This window comes from Anomalospiza imberbis, chromosome 1, assembly GCF_031753505.1.
Source record: "Anomalospiza imberbis isolate Cuckoo-Finch-1a 21T00152 chromosome 1, ASM3175350v1, whole genome shotgun sequence".
NCBI lineage: Eukaryota > Metazoa > Chordata > Aves > Passeriformes > Viduidae > Anomalospiza > Anomalospiza imberbis.
In genome coordinates, this window is record NC_089681.1 from 89,235,955 (window position 1) to 89,252,149 (window position 16,195).

Sequence of the window (16,195 nt, forward strand, 5' to 3'; positions counted from 1 at the left end):
TGCAACCAGATTAGAAGTTCATGAGAAATACTAGTGAGTAAGAAGAGTAATTTAAATTTGACATTATATGCAGGGGATGGGAAAATACATTCATAATCTTATATAAATGGAGGAAATCTTTGTGAAAGGATGCACAGTTGTGTACTAGAAATACTGTTTGTTCTCGAGGATTTGTTCTATTCTCCTCTGTCTTCTGTAAAGGCATCCTTTGTAAGTTTACTAGTTTTGTCTGTGCTGTCATCCTAATAGGCATCTTCTGAAACATGTGAAAAGACCCTAGAAAATCATAGAGTTCCTTTTAATGAGTTCAGTACATTCACAAGTTTTTTCCAAGATCTCAGAGTATCTCTGTGGTTGAGATCAATACGGCCTGACTCTGTGGCTGTTTTGAGTTAGTGTGTAGCACAGGGAGTTCTGGCTTGGGGATTCTCTGTACTGCTGTGACCCTGGATGCATCATGAAAACAGTCCTAAAAGTGAAATTCAAGAATTATGTAACAGTTTTCTCATCTCACTGATTAAGAATTGACAGCAAAGTATGAGAATGTAGAAGCAGAGAAAAACAACCCCCTGGACTGGCAAGGGTATAAATAAAAATTTCAGATCAGTCCCCAACACGTGATATTTCTCAGAGCTCCACCTTGCAATATATTGTGAACTTCTCTTACCACAGAAGCTTAGGGACTCAGGTGGTTTCCAGCAACCTTAAAGTCTACATGTAGCAAAACTATGCTTCACCTCAGATCAGATCCAAGGAAACTGTCACTAGAGTCTGTGTGCTGTTTGGATGGTCTGTCTAATGTCATTTCAAGTTATCTGATAGCAGCTCTTAAAATGCTGGCAGTTTCCATGTTGTTAGGCAAATGAGGCTTAGAAGAATTAACATATATATATATGGTCACTGAAACAATACAGATCAATGTATGGGCTTTTCATTAAGTAGTTTTTTTTTTAATATTTTTCTGTCCTCAGGATTCCTTTGCATTTATTTACATTATTCTTTTTGAAACAGCATGTGCATTAGAAAACAAATGTCAGATAACCCTGCATGGCAGTTGTCATCCCACTGTCAAACAGCCACGTTGAGGGTGTGGGTAGCCCTCTCAATGCAAACATAAAGGACCTCAGATTTTATGAATTCCTCACCCATGCACAGGGGGACATGAAGACATTCTTTAATATAAGACAAGTCTAGTAGCATTTAATTTTACTAGGAATATTTCCTTTAAGACACTGTATGAGTAAAGAAGATAAATATCATGCCAAAAATCCAGCTGTATATTCCCAGAGCAACCTGCCTAATGCGCTCATACTGCTGCCGTGGGTGCTGATGTGGGTGAGGGGTCATCAGTTTCCTTTGCTCTCTTTGCTGTATCCAGAAGGTGAGTTGTGTCAGGAGGGGCTTGGAGGCTAGAGATCATGTCAGCTCTAAGTATTTTGTTGCTGATTTTCTAAATACTTTATTTCAGCTATAGCTCTTTTGCTAGTGTGAATTTCCTTCATTGATGAAAGAGAAGAAAAGCAACCCCGAAATTTTGCAAGTCAGAGGCTTGCTGAGCCTTTACTCTGGCATCTCTGTTTGCCTTTGCTGCTGTTTTGGTTGTGTAGAGAATGTGGCTTGAGCTTTACAAACCTAATGTCTCTCTTGCATAAATAGATTTCTCTTCTCCAAAATATCACATGATAATTATCATAAATAAATAAATGAATAAATCTACACTGGTGAGTGACCTAAATCTAAAACTTCCCATCTGAGTTAACACAGGTAACTGTGAAGAGACACTTAAAGATCAATATTAATAATTTAATCGTCTAAGATTGGCAAGGTCAGGTACACTGGGAGTTCAAAGGCTAATTTCATGAAGAGTCATGATTTATATCGGTGTCTAAAAAAGGTGTCACCTCCCACTGAACCTTTTCGCTTGAGTGGGGCAATCAGAAGCCTGGGTACTTTTTTGCCTCTTGCCATTGTGCTAGCACAGATTCTTGCATAGCTGACAAGACAGTGAACAAACTTTTCTGGCAGTCATGGCATGGAAAAGATCACTTCTCTCTACCAGAGAACTGTTTTCATGAAACTTGTACAATCTTGACAATCTCTGAGGACTGAGCTCCTTTGCTGCAGTTGGTTGACACTGCCAATGGATTGTTAGCTTTTAAGTGAAGGAAAAAAGTAGGTGGATTGACTGCATACCTTTGAAGCCACTGATTATAAAAAAAACAGGAATGTAAAACCAGAGAGGAAATACAGACCTGTCCTGGAAATGCCCTCCCATTTGGGAACGGACAAGTTGGGTGTTTGAAACTATTTTTGAAATGTTGTTTTATATACTCAAGGAAAAAAAAAAAACAACCAAAAAAAAAAAAAACAACAACAAAAGAGAAAGCAAGCCCAGACAACTCCTTAGTGTTTTTGAGCTCCACCAAAGTGTAGACAAATTCACAAAGCCCTCTGAGAAACCTGCAACCTATCAAAGACTCAATCCACAAAGCATGAAATTTGCAAAACTCCAAGGAGGCTGTGGCCATGTTAGTGAGTTCAGAGACTATGTACATGACCAGGACATGACCTGGACATTTCCAGCATGTACTGCATGTAGGGACTAACTTTTGTGATTGACATGGCCAGAAGAATATTTTGTAGATGGGATCTGGTTTAGTGGGAGGACCTTTTATTTTCTGTTTTTGTTTAATATTGACAAAAGAATCAGCCAGCACTGCCTGTTGAAAACCGCAGTTTGGTTTGTGGTATCATTTTCTTCTACCCTTGCTTTCAGCTGTTGTTGGTGGTGAAGAGATCACTTTTATATCTGAATGCAGAGTTGGAGCCTATGAAATTTCTTAGTGTAGCAGAGGCTCGCTCTGTGTCAGGGAGGCAGGAGAGCAATAAGAAGATGGGAAAACAACAGATTCCTTTTTCAAGTTCCTATTTTTTTAAACTAGTGTAAAATACTTCTGAAAAGGACCTTTGTCTAAAATACTTGAATGTTACAATTACTGTTTTACTCTGTAAGAACACATTTAATACAAACAGGCAAACAAGAAAAGCCTGACAACTTTTGCCATTGTAAGGAACATGGGGACGCCATTGCTGATTAGAAGCAAAATTACATCCAGAAAATATTTGTTGCCATAGTGACCATATTTCGTTGATTCCTTTTTCTGCTGTACAGATCTGATTTAATTATTTCAGATATTTATAAATAGCTTCCCGTGGGGCCAAAACTAATGGCTACAAAGTAAAGTTGCAAAGACTTTGGATGTGCAGCTCAGTATGGTCAGATGGAGACCCCACTTAAGCAAAGCAGTCAAAGTGAGCACAATGGTTTAAGCACTGCATCTCTTTCCAAAGAACTATGCATGTGCTTAAAATCATACATGGGCTGGAATAGTCTGCTGCAGCTCACAGCAAATAGTGCACATTTCTATTTTAAACTGTGTGGTTTGTTTTGATTTAACTTTCATAAACTTCAGTAGAAATAAGTCCTTAAGTAGTTACACCATTAGTCATACTAGGAGTGGCCATTTGCCTACTCAGTAGTTGCTGTGAGCATTAGAGAAAATATGGGCATATACACCTTTCATGGTTTCATGTTCCTTCCACTAATCCTCGGCCTCTGTTACTTGTCCTTTGCAGCCCTCTTCTCCTTATTTTTGTTTGTATTAGTGCCAGGGAAGTGGTTGAAACACATGCATTTTACAATTGCCTAAAAGGGAATTTTTCTGTAAGTGTGCAGGTTGATTATGCAGCATGTGTAATCTCCAATAGTTCAGATCCCTTCAAAAGGAAACACTCTTGAAAGCTTCATCATACTCAAGTGCCAAAAGTCTTGTAGCTACTCTTCATTGTTTGCTTAGAATATGAATTCCACATCCTTTGACTCTGTATTCTCACATGTTAATTTTGGCTTTTAAGTGCAATCACAGTCAGTTTGTGTGAGAAAGAGGAAAAGGTTAAAAGTTTACAATTCTTTCTGCTTTTTGTAGGTTTTATCCCTTCCTGTAAAGCATGGCATGCTTTACAGGAGGGGATAAAAACCAAACTGGTTCTCTCCCCATTTGGCACAACAGAGGTCATTGCAATGTAGTCCAGAGCAAAAGGATTGCAAGGGACAGCTAAACCTGGAGGAACAGAAATGGAGAATTCCAGAAGCAGCTGTAAAATTACACTGACACAAATTGACATCTGCAAAGACAAATAATCAGAAAACTAGTTAACGCCTCTGACATCATATTTATCCATACTACTTTCACATATTTTCAGAACATAGTTTGTATCAGACATTTGACACTTTTCTAGCCTTCTGCACTCAGACTTTCCTAAAATATGCAAATTTGCATTGCAAATCTGTTTTTGTCAGAATCCAGGTGGCATCTTTGCAAAAAAAGTCAGGTTTGTGTTTTAGTTTTTAATGCTCCTCAGTCTCCCTGGGGTGCCAGTCACACTTCCTTCTGCCAGAAATTACATGATATTTGCAATTTTTTTAGACTTGTGAAGAATCAGACTCCAGGTCCCTCAGACTACATATAAAGAGAGGACAAGATCTTCAGAATTCAGTCTTTCACCTGCTCTGTGAACCCACAGGAAACAGTCAAGACATCCTGAGACTGTATCTGAAAGCATCCCATGGCAACACCTGATCTGCAAATGTCCCTCCTGAAGCTGTTCTGCTGGACAGGAGAAAGGTCTCTTCCTATGATGTTTATTTTGGAATATTCATCAGCTAAGGAGGCCTGGTATCTATTTTCTTTAAAAACCATGTGTGTTTGTGGGCAGCTTGCCCTCCATTTTACCCTGCTGAAGTATTCTGGGATGTGTTACTGTGATCCTCTTCCATGGAGTGGCTTTTCAGGGAGGAACAGCAGTCATCCCAGTGCTGGGGTTAAGTCTAGCAAAGAGTGCCAAAGCTTGCTGAGTCCTGGTCCTTCTGTCTCATGGGATCAAGGGCAACAGTGTCTCCCACAGCAGTAGATTTCCTGAGATAATTAGTTGATAATTGTGAGCTTTTCTGTTCAGCAGTCCCCACTGTAGTTTCCTCTCAGTACAGTTTCATTGAACTTGTGGGAGATTGTTCAAATAAATAAGACGTGTCTCAGATTTTAACCCAGTAAGTTTCTGTCTTAGAGCAGTGATGTCATGAAAAAGAGATGATTTTGTCCTGATGCTCTATTTAGTAGAGGTTTGGAACTTTTACATCCCAAACCCATGCAATTAGCGTGGAAAGGAAAAGCCCTCTTCTACACATCTCACAACACCTCTGGGCAAGGAAGGGCCATTTTGCGTCAGAAGCTGAAACAGGCAAAATCCAGTAAAGGAGGCAGGGACAGGCATTCCTCTGCCTTGGCAAAACCAGAAAAGGAGATGAGGGAGAACCCTCGGAGGAGGACTCAGACAAGTACAGAAGGATTAGTCTGTGATATACAGTACAGGGTAACCAGAGCTGAGCCTGGCAACAGGCAGCCCCGCGAAGCAAGGCTCCAGTGCTCTGTGTGCAAGGGGCTGTTGTCCATCAGCTCCAGCATGACCCTGCGCAGGCTGTTATCACAGCTGTTGGAAACTGTTATGTCAGTGTACCCTTTCAGTCTCTTCAGGAATAGAAGAAGCTGTGCTCTTTTGGATTTTTTAATGCCCTGCTTAGTCTGGATCACAAGTTAGTGAGACATTGATAATTTTAACCATGTAATGTACAGGCCTCTTTGTATTCCTGGGGTGTGCTTTTTGTTTCTGGCAAACACTTCCAGAAGAAGTTTATGTAGAAAAGAGGTGGAATAATTTCTCTTTCCTTACACCTTTGTCTTTTTCTGGTAAACATTGCCATGTTATCACCACATTTAAAAAAAACCCAGAACTTCTCTGTAGGAAGTTTCCTTTTGGCACTGTGTCATTTTTTTCCCCAATAATTTTTTAAGACACAGTGTCAGTTTGGGTTTTACTTTCATTAAAAATGCACTACTATTTGTGCTCTCAACTTTCACAAATACACCATAATGCCAGTTTTACAATTGAGTTCCCTGCTTTTCTAGCCCTGCTGCTGTTTGATTTTCAGAGAGAATTTGAGAAGCTAAGTATTTATACAAGGGAAACTGTATTTACATAATCAATAAACAGAAAAAGCAGAAAAACAATTCCACCTCTGCTCTTTAAGTTTCAGTAATGCTGCATGTAAGTTGTTTCAAAGAGTTTTACCCTTGTCCCAGCTTCAGCAGACATCCCTTTAACTGCTTGTACTCCTTTTAGACTCCTTTGCATAAAAGAAAAACTCTCATTGTGTCTCAGAAATTCAATATTATATGGAAACCAGATATGTTGGACTGTTTTTTTTTTTTAATAAATGCCTTCTGCCCAACTTTAGTATGGCAAGGAAATTTGATTATCACTTGTTGACAGGTATGCAGGTCATGTCAAGTGTTTCTGACATGTCTATTTTAAGTTAAGCTACAATTTGTATTTTGATTATGACAGAGTAAAAATACTTGGACAACAGATAATTTTTGCCTGTGAATGAAAATTGGAACATGCAAGTTGGGGTCAGACAGGCTTCTATTAGGGAGACGAGGCTTTGATTGGGTCGCTGCCCAGAGATGCTAATTAAAAATAAAGAAAGAAACAAAACTCCGTATCACTCTCTCTCTTTGAAACAAAAACATCAGAGCAACACAGGAGAAATAACATGAAATGACTTGTGAAAGGCAACTAGAGATTTTCTGCTTGCCCATTTTGGGAAAGTGATGAAGTATCCATCTTCTGCTTAACTGTCTGTTTTATTCCACAAGCCTGCATTTCTGCAGCATTGCAAGATGTTTGAATAGTGAAATACCCTGTGGGTCCTGGCTCCTTTGGCTCTCACCAGTGAGTAACTCAGTCAGCAGCTGACACCCAGAAGGAAGCTGGTGTGAGGTCAGGAGCAGGAGTCCTAGCTGGCTTGCCAGCATACTGGAATCAGTCACCCCTTCATTCCTTTTGGACTCAGCAACAATAGGATCACTGCACAGCCCTCTGCAAGCCCCCAGGTCTGAAACTAGGGGTTGTGTCTCTGTGTGGGGTCTGTAATGCTAGGAGCAAAATGAAGAGCCCATTTAGAGGCCATTTATCTATGCCAATATTTGGGGGCACAGGCTCCCGAGAAGTGGAGTCCCAGTTTGTCTAACAAGGGCACTAGACTTGAGACTAGTCCTCAATAGAACAAAATTCAAGTGTTGCTTTCCAAGCAGTTGTCATGTAATGTCTGGAAGCAAGGAGTGTGTTGGTCAGTTCTCTCCTTTTGGAAGCAGATTGGTTCTTGGAAGAAAAAAGTTGTCAGAGGATGAAAAGAGGGGGATGCTGAAATTTTGCTGGATTCAGTGTCTGTTTGGTCTTTATCCAGCTCTGAGCTCAAAGGCAACACTTGTGATAATACATTTTCTTCACCATAGAGACAAATGTACCTCCTGAGGGAAAAAACAGTTGCTTTGACATTTCAGGCTGGGAAACCTGTCCTTGACACATGCACAGGCCCTGATACATGGTGTCTTGGCTTCGCATGCTTACGGCTGTCTGGGAGGTTGGCACTGTCCCTGCTCAAAGGCAGTGGCATGCCAGCACTGCAGTGGTGAGGTCCCCAGCGGAGATGTTTGCACTGGGAAGGCAGCAGAGCATGGCAAATGCCATCTCAGTCATAGGAGAGGATGTTCTCTGCATTAGCCATGGTGTTGTGCACTTGCTCACCCATGGTAACGTATTTATGTCAGCAAAAGCCCCAATGAGGCAGGGGAGAAAAGAAACGGAGCTTATGTTATGTTGTGGCTGCCAGCAGTCACAAACTGCACTGTGGCAGGAAGCTGAGTGTAAGAATCAACTGTTTTCAGACTTCTTCTAGGAGCTGCAGTCTTGATTTGCAAAGCTGCCAAAGACCCACAGTGCTTATGCTTTCAGCTGGATGGGGGAGTCATTCTGGAAATCTATCCAAGGGATTTAAAATCAAGCCCCTGGCTAGTAACAGCAATGCATGACTAAATATTGGTGTCCAAAGGAATAGATAGCACAGAAAAAGTGATTGGGCACAGAGGTGACCATGCTGAAACATAAATCATTAATATGAGAGATAAGGTGAAGCACAAATAAGGGGAATGTTGGTATTCTACAGTATTACTCCTGTGGTTCTGCAGCCATAGTCACTGTTTGATAGCACTGGCTGGCCAAGACTGTGTAAAAACTTAACCCAAACAAGTGTACTCTTGGCTTCAGTGGCGAGGCTCTGATAGTTCTGCAGAGTTCAATACAGCCAGCTTTACTGCCTATGTGTGCTTCTTCACTGTGATAATTCTCTTAAAGCAGAATAAGTGCTTACTGACTATCTGATTATAGAGTTGAGGTTATGGGCTCATAAAACCAGAGAGCACTAAGAGATGATCTCTACATGTGACAGCAAGATGCGCAATCACATCCAAACACAAACTATGCCATTAGTATTACTTACTTTTAAAGCACCATTATCCCTTCATTGTTCTCTCATTAACAATTAGTCATGCAGACCCTTGAGAACTTTAATATGATATCCCTACAAGCTCATCAGGCAAATCTCACACAGTCGCGATGTTCCATGCAAGATTTATAAGACGGAACTGGCTGGATGTGAATGTGGGAGTAACGGTCCATAAGCAAATGTGACATAAAAATAAGCCAGCCAGGAATGCTGCCTACTGAACTCAGAAAGCCTGGCTCTAGTAGGAGTGCTGTTATTTCAAAATGGCTTTCATGTTTTGGGGTGGAAGGGAGTAATTTTGTCATAGGAGAAGTAACTGCATAATGTCCATGGTATTTACACACTGGTCAATGAAAGTCAGCCCCTGCTTTTGAAATTGTGTAGCTGTATGCATTTTCTATTTGAATGCTGTGTTAGGAGAGCCTGTGCTCCTCCATTCCCTCCCCCTTCTTTCTCTTCTTTTCAGCAAAAAGAGACTTCACCAACAAAGAGAAAATAGATTGAAAGCTCCTGTATCCAGGCTCTTTCAAGCAAAGCTTGAGAGAGACTTTGGCACATAATGTCTTTAACATTATGTTCACTGCCCTTAGAAAGCAATAACCCAATACATTCTGCTGGCAGTTAGCAAGTGCAGTGATTTCAACACAGATGAGAGAAGAGAGGACAAAGAAAGAATATGCTTACAGCATCCCTGTCACTACAAACCTAGGGGCCAGCTGGTGTGTTTACAAAGCTCTGAGGCCAGCCAGCAGGGAGTTGCAATAATCTAATTTTAATTATGTGACAAAAGCATGAAGAATCATTTCAAGGGCTAACAGAGGAAAATTGTTGCAGCCTGCCAATATTCCTTAGATGGTAAAAGAAGACAAGTTAACTCACAGAATTTAGTTGTTTCTCAAAAGACTAAATGGGATCTATCACAGCTCCCAACCTGCTGTTGTTAGAGAACAAACTGGTTGCCAGAAAAAGGCTTTAGATGTCAAAGAAAGTTCCCAAGAGGCATCCAGGAAAAACAGCAATACCTATGTTCCTCTTATTAAATAAAATATATACTGTACCAGCAAGCAAAATACTCTCCCATAATCACGTGAAACTGGCTGATATGAAATGCTGTGTATACAAATATACGTATACTATATATATGTACACTGGGTATAAATTGATAGACCTTTAATCCAAGTTCTCCAGGATCACACCAATAAAACAGGTGTTTTGTTGTCCCAAGCAAAGCACAGAAAGGGAGGGAGAAGAAAAGGGATGGAGAGGGGAGGGGAAGGGGATGGGAAGGGGCAACAGGCAAGGGGGAAAGGGCAAGGCCCAAGTCTTCCTGCTTTGCACACATCCCAGCTTTTTGGCAGAAAAGGAGTGCTGTCTCCTGACAATAACAGAACAGAGAGTTCACAGCAATGAGCCAAATAATTTTGACTCCACTGCACAGAGGGTCATAGTGACACTGTGGGAAAACCAGTGACATTTCATATTACCAGAAGATGAATCCATAGGTACTTATTGTAGGACTTTCTTTCTGGATGAAGACTGATTCCAAACACTTAATACAAGATTATCCTTAATTTTATTTTTCCGTAATACTATACGCTCTCTTCGTTCTCTTTAATCTGCTGTTGCATAGGGATTTTGTGCTTTGATTTTATTATTGCTTGAGACATCTAGTAGTGAACAAAACTTCAGTCTTTTGCAAAGGAGTTGTTGTAAATACTGCATTTTCAGTCAATTCACATTCAGTAATTTAACAGTCACTGGGGCTTCATAGGAACTTTCACATAACAGCTTAGCTTGTTTCAGGGCTTAGTGATATGCTTGAGCTGTTCCTCTTGCCACAGCATCACTTTGATGACAGTGCTACATAGGATGCCAAAAAGTGCAGGTAGCCTGTTTTTGCTCCTACTCTTCATTATCTCATTAAGTGGAACAACATGCTGCTGAATAAGTGCATGGCTTTCAAGTTCAAGAAATGTTTATAAATGGTAAAATCTTTAGTTAAAGTACTTTATCATAATTCAGACCAACTGTCATTTGAAATAGGAGTATACTGCAATAATATGTATATTTTAGGCAAATGCAGAGTATGGTGTGTGTACTCACTGTTTTAGCATAGCTCTGTTTACATCTGGGTCTACAATTTTGCAGAGAGAGTATGTGGTAGAAAGAGGATTTCTGTCCTTACAGCCAACAGAAGAGCAAGTGCAAGTGATGTAATATTTATTGTGCAAACCTTCAAAATCAGTGTGGTTCTCTCTATAGAATCAATTAGGCCTCTCTGTAGAGTGACTTTTGTAATGAAGTCCTCTACACAAATACAAATGATGACTAATAAGGCATTATACAAATAATTATTACTAAAGTAACAAACAAAACTTTTCTCTGCTATCATCCTATACTCTTTTCTTTAAAATGTCTCAGTGATGATCATTACTAAATTGAACCTCAGAGTAATTATTTACAGCAATACTGCCAGCAGATATTGCCATGTGCAAATTACTTTTCCCCATTATGTGACAGTGATGTTCTTGTTCTTGATCAATATTGTCATTCATATTTGCATAAAATGAGGTATTTTTTCTGTCAGTTTAACCACTCTTGCTTGGGTTTTCCTTCCAACACCAAGTGCTTTTGGCTCAGGTTAGTACTGTCATTTTGCATTTCTCTGGAGTAGGGTTTTAAGGTGTAATTTAGCATTCTTTTGCTTATTTTAAAGCTTTCTCAGGCCGAGGTTTTAATGCTGACATCTTGTATACACTGAAAATAAGGATGTTGTTATGTGTTGACATGTTCTGCCATCACACCTTGAATCAGGAGGAGCTTCAGGCACAGATAAAAGAGGCAATCTCCTGTTTCCAGTGCTCCATCCTCCTCAGTGACTGCCTGTGGTACCTGTGCTGGAGGAGATGACAATGAGCTGTTTGACCACACTTTGCTGTCTGGGCATCAATTCTTGTTACCAGTGACTGAAGGGGAGCAAGGTGAACAAAGCAATAATTACTGTTGTGTGGGCTGGGCTGGGCTGGGCTCTCCCTTGCTGCAAAAGTCACTGATGCCTCTCGAAAGGTGCTTCTGGGGCTATTGAGAGATGTAGCATGATGCTACATCGAGTCTTAAAAAGTAAAATAATTGGTGTTGCAGCTAAACAACAACCATTGGCCTGTCAATGCTTGAATTCAGCTAAATGCCAGGTTTACATGAGTAAAATAAACTTATTTTTCAGTTCTTCTAACCAAGCTGTAAGCTGTTTCTGGAAAACTGAAGTTGTTTGCTATGAAATTGGCAGGTTTTGATAAACAGTCCAGAGGGCAGAAAACCAAGGAAGGGTAAGGCCTTAAAACAATTGTTATTTTCAAAACAATCCTCTTTAATTTTTTCATTTTAGAAGTGATCCTCTTTCATTTTTACACTTAATTTTCAAATGTAGCATCTTGAAGCTCGATTTAACAACTCCATATGCAACCCACAGGACTTTTTTTTTCTTTTATTTGAGAGAGCCTGAAGTGAAAAGTCCATTATTCACTCAGTTCCAAAGGGTGTGAGTTTCAGAAGCCAGAACAGGTTACTGAGATGGGAGAGCAGGGCAGAGTGGAGGTAGTGATAAGCTCAGCACTAGCTGTTGGTTGACATTGCAAAGATTGTTTTTGTCAAGAGAAGAGGTGAAAATATTCCCTCCCCTTTTCTATTTCTGGTACTTTAAAGAAAGCTGAAGTCCACACTGGCATTCCCAAATGCTTAAAAGCCATTCATTTCAGCATTGCCCTTTCCCTCCAAGTTACCCTAAGAATCATGAGGCTGTTTCCTAACAATGTGTTTTTTCCTCTCCACCAAGAAAACTTCTTCTCCAACTGGGAAAATGCCTGAAACCCGCACCAGATGCCTTGTGAAAATTTCTCCCCCTTCATATACATTTTGAGTTTTCTAATGTTAGGGACACCCTGTATTGGGAATCTTTAAACACCAAGGAAGACCAGAGTCTTTGTGGACTCTCAGCTATGAAAAAGCTGTGATATTTTTGTAAGGCAGACAAGGTATAATGCGCTACCCATAATTAAAAAGAAAGGTCTGGTTTTAATTTTGTTGACTGACATCCTCAGCAATCAAGTGATAAATGGGATACTGTGGACTTTTAGATCCTTAGTGAAAATCTTCAAAAAGGATACATATTAGTCAAAACTGTTAGACAAAGTAGAATGTACAAACATCTAAGAGTATATCTAGGAATGTGGCCACCAGTTACACATCAGTGTTAATTGCCCTGAATCCAAAGAGTCATGTAATATGGCCTAATGTTTCAGCCCTACCCAAGGCACACTTGTGTCTTCACAAACTACTGACCTGGCATCAGCTTGTCAGCTCAGAGTCCAAGAGGGCTATCTGGTAACTTCATGGATTGAATAAAAGCAGGGAGAGAGTCCAGAAGTTTACCCACTGCTCCATCTAGTGCTTGTTTTCAGTACTCTGTAGGATCGTGAAATATCTTTTTCTTTTGAAGGCTGATATGGATATGCATAGGAGCAGCTTAGTTATGGATATGCTGGAGAGCACTTGTAGCCCACTGACTTCCTAGCTCATGAGTGCTGTCCATCAGAAAGTTTTCTCTTTTTTCTATTTTTTTTCTTTTCTTTTTGCCTGTCAGCCACCAAGTGCTCACAAAGAATGTTTGAACTGCCTTTGCAAAGCGGCGATCTTCCAGGAACTCTTAAGGAAAAAGGAATATGGTAAAGCATGAGACTTATCAATTGCTAGAGCTGGTGATAAAAACACAGTATTTGTGACAAGCAGACTGGGTACAGGTTAATGAGTTTCATATTTAACATGACTGTTTATTAGCTAAAGTAGCTTGTTTCTACCAGGTAAGTATTAAATCGTGGGATAATTATATTTTGGTAGTATAGTCAAAGACACATTTTATTGAGTATAGAGGAAGGAATAGTACACTGGTCAGAAATGTGAGGGAAACATTGTTTCAGACAGGTTGTGCCCACTCTAGTAATTGAAAGTGTCAAGGAAGATTTCTGAAGATAAACAAACTTGTCATGAGTTCAATTGTCAGAACAGCCTCTGGCAGTTGTTACATTGGCCAGCTAGCACTGTCCCAACAGCTCCCAGGCACAATTCAGAGGATACTCTGGATCAAGGACCATTTAATAGGATATATGTTGGCATTCCATGCCACTTGACCCCAGGCATGTTTAATTTCCCACCGTAGAGGAAGTCACAGTGTAGCACAGTGTTTTACTGAGGATCGTGATCCCTTGTAGTCCCAGGCTGAGAGCTTTGGCTCAGTAATTCCAACTCTAATAGCTCATGGTTTTAGCTCTAGGCATCCAGGGTGTGTAACAGGAAAGGTAGGGGCTCTCACAACTAAGTGAGAGTACCACTTCAGAAGGTAGTTTTTAGTGCCAGCAGGACTTTCTGCAGTAGGATCTTACTCTTTTGATTTTTAAGTGTGACTCTAGTCTAAGCAGCTCTCAGAGGTGCCGTCACCAATAGCCATTACTTTCCATATCACTAGCTGGCTTTAGTATCTTCCAGAATAAAAACAGAATGAAAATAATGGAAGCAGTCATATCATCATACTGCAATAGGCAGTCACTACATATTGCCACAGCACACTAAATGCTGTCATGTGGAGGAGAAGGAATTTTCCCAGTGCTGTCTTTGCAAATATTTTTCTGAAATTGTTTATGTTTACCTTATTCATTTTCTTTCCCCACTTTCCTCCAAAGCAAAACAATTCTTATGCTAAACCTGCCAGGGAGGAAGAACAGATCTAGCACATGCCAGAGATGTTCAAATATTAAAAATAAAAGATGGTCTGTTAAAAACAAAACATGAAAGGAACAAGAGAAAACTGAATTTAAGGGGAGTGGAAAAGTGATGATAGCGGGCAAGTTTATTCTGTTATGTATAGATCAGTCAGGTCTCTATTTCAGAACAAATCACGCCACAGAATTAAATCCCAGGCAGAAGGGTTAATGGGGTAGCTGTGAGTGAGGGCACACAGGGGTCACACACTCGGGTAGGACATTCTAGCTTGTCTCTGTCCTCATCCTCTCTGAGATAGTGTCAGTCAGCTGGCAACACATCTCCAGAGCTGGCTGCTTCATGGTAAGGAGAGACTGTGACCAGAGCTTATGTATGGTATCTTTGCAGGAGAGCTCCATTAATATCCCTGACAGGATCTCTTTATCCTGTGCCTTCCTAATCTGCAAGTCAACAGGAGAAGAGAGGGAATTCACTGTGCTAAATTGAGTTCCTGCTGTGTGTGACTGATACTGGCTTTACTTTGCAAAGTAAAGTTGCCTCTTTGTTTTACCAAAACTTAGTGTTTTGTTTTGCTTTGCTTTGTTTTTCAAAAGGATGAGGGAAATAATTTTGTTACTGCCATTCTGGGAGGGACTTTTCTATCCTAAAGCACCCTGGTATCCAGCCCTCCCACCTCATTAATCCTGCCCTTTCGCTATGCCCGCTGCTCCCACACCTTCCCTGCACATTTATATGTAGGAGTCTTACACCGATTGGGATATTTTCAGTAGTTACTTCTACAGTTACTGAAGTCTCTTTTCAGTGCTTGCTGACTCTGTGCTGGGAAAACATGGTTTCTCTTGTTATGCTGCCTGAAATAAGTACCTCTGGCTCCTCAAAGGAAACCAGCATTTCTGACAGAAGTTGAAAAGAGGATGAATTGTTTTTGAAATGTAAAGGTAACACTGAAAAACAAAGGGAGGTTGAAGGCTCCTGTTTTTTTTTTTTTTTTTCCATTTACAATCCTTCTGTACCCTTGGTACTACAGTCTGTAATTAAATGTAAAGTTCTGTATATATAGGAAGTAATGACATTATTTACTGACCCTTTCTGTCATTAAGCTTCTTGAACTCATGCCAAAGCATCGCATTGTTCAGCACAACTGTGCTCCCACCATTCAGTATTTTGGCTTGGTCTGAAGTGCACTGACAGAGACAGGCAGCTAATGCGAAGCTCCAAGGACCAAATTTAGTTTCATCATTCTCGATAATATTAAAAGTGAGAACAGAGTAATTTAGGAAACAGTGTGGCTTCACAAGGGAGAGCTCCCAAGAGCTGCTGCAGCACACTGTCTCAGCACTACAGGCTGTTTATAAAACAGACTTATGCAACATAAAACCATTTGGATGTTGAGTTCAAATGCCTCAAAATTGGAGACATCTCAGTTCCTGCCAGCTACTCCTGCCTGTCAAATATTAGGGGCTTATTTGAGAATGTGGTCTAGATGTGTATTTTGTGTCTCACTGAAGATGTAGGGCATAGTGGTCAACCGTGTCTTGCTTTTTGTGAGAAAAACATTTGTCCAAGCTGTTCAGGCATTGTTTTGAAATTGGAGGATTTTGGTGGTCCAGCAACAAGGACTGATATTTTAAATGGAACATTCTTGTTCAGCGTATAAAGAACTGCAGTGCAGCAAGGACAGGAAAAAGCCTAGTGACTCTGCATGCTGGCGAGAAGGCAAACTGGGTCATGAGGAACAGTATCAGAGGAATAGAGGAACAAAATGAGGAAGGAAAAGAAAGAGACAAAATTAGTATGAGGGGAGAAGAAACACAGACTCCTGAAGGGAGGAACTCTGACCATGGTCCACAGGGACCTCCAGCAGCACTCGCATTTGCCCAGGAATGAGCTCTATGGACAAACACGAGTGTCAGCCTCAGGCAAAGGAGCCTGGCCCTGCGAGCTCCCACCAGCACAGGATTC

General features: G+C 40.5%; 1 long non-coding RNA gene across 2 annotated transcripts in view; it reads left to right on the forward strand.

Annotated features, from left to right (window-relative positions):
- Positions 1-6,724, forward strand: part of LOC137469397 (uncharacterized) — an 18,972-nt gene extending 12,248 nt beyond the window's left edge. The window contains exon 3 of one of the 2 annotated variants that reach the window (XR_010996515.1): positions 4,488-6,724. This is a non-coding gene — a long non-coding RNA (uncharacterized lncRNA). The remainder of the gene's footprint in view (positions 1-4,487) is intronic. The other variant, XR_010996490.1, reaches the window with a different exon arrangement.
- The last annotated feature ends 9,471 nt before the right edge of the window (positions 6,725-16,195 follow it).